Source organism: Myotis lucifugus, unplaced genomic scaffold (genome assembly GCF_000147115.1).
Source record: "Myotis lucifugus unplaced genomic scaffold, Myoluc2.0 scaffold_1080, whole genome shotgun sequence".
Lineage (NCBI taxonomy): Eukaryota > Metazoa > Chordata > Mammalia > Chiroptera > Vespertilionidae > Myotis > Myotis lucifugus.
Genome location: NW_005872128.1, coordinates 91,489 through 92,888, shown reverse-complemented (window position 1 = coordinate 92,888; position 1,400 = coordinate 91,489).

Genomic DNA, 1,400 nt, shown 5'->3' with positions numbered 1-1,400 from the left:
TTTTACCTTTCTTTTTTTCCCAAAGCGTCCTCCTCGCTCCCATCCACCGGCAGCAGATGAGGGAGGAGCAGTGAAGAACCATTATTCTTTCGCCCCCCATACTACACTTGTTCCCTCTCTCTTGTTAGCTTTGTGTGTCCAGGTGAGGCCAGGGATGCGTGCTGGCTTGACCTCTCAGGAGATGCTATGACCCTCACAGTGCCGGGTGACGTCCTGGGAGCAGCCTGGGGTCCTTCCACGTGCAGAGGGTGACAACCACAGCAGCTCCATGGGGAAGCCCCTGCTCAGTTCAGTAGTATATTCTCAGATCACCTCCTGGTTCTCAAACCCTCCTGCTCCTCAACCAACCCATTTCCCAGCATGAACTGACAGTGGGGCGCACCCTGATGTTTGCTGGTGTTTGGGTCTTCTATCTTTTCCTGAATTCCCTCGGTATAAAACACCGAGATCTGTGTTGCTTAAGTTGAGGGCCTTCTCAATCTCTCTTATCTTCTGGATATCTTTAATTCAAGCTTACTGGTGTGCTTGACCTTTTCAAACTACTGGTGTTTATATACTATAGCTTAAGAACCCAGGTATCTACTAGAGGGGCAATATATTTATAAGCTAAATATCTATCCAGGCCCCTAATCATACCCTCATAGATGCTATAAGCCCTGAGCATCCCTGATATGAGGGATAAGCTGAAGAACTGTGTTCCTGCACACAATAGAGGAGCTCAACAAGATTTGAAATGAGTGGATGATTGTAAAACCTTTTAACCAGGAGAATATAGACTCATGACTTTGTGCAATCACCAAGCTACTCAGAGACCAAAACACTTCTTATTATTGTCCACGCCGTTTCTATTAGGCCCCCTTATGGCCAATATCTGGTGTCTTCTCGTAGGTTTTACTGCTGCTGGTTTTGTGTGTTTGTGAATATTTCAATCCTAGAGACCTGTGTCGCTTCTGGGTAGAAGCAGATAAGGGCAGGTGCACTGTCTGAAACGCCCTATTCTCCCCTGCCATGGTGGTTATAACAGCAGCATTGCTGGTTATAACATGTTGTGTAACCCGGCATTCCCGAAACCTGAGCAAATGCAGGGGAAGTAGTTGCTCTTGAAGATAACTTGGATGGATCTACCTGAACCTTGAGTGAGATTTGGAGGTTGTCACTGCAGCATACATAGCCCATGTTTACTGCATAAATTTTGAATATTAACTTACTTGACTTTTAGTTACCTAAGCAATATAGTCTCTCTCAGGCTGCCTGACTCAAACAACCTTGAGCCACAAAGGGACTCACAAGGGCCCTCCCTACCTGAGCAAAACGGTACTTTTCATATTTATTTAGTAAGAAGACAGAGTGAAAAAATGAAAGGGTTGAGTGACTGAAATCCTGATTTCCTATTTGTAAGC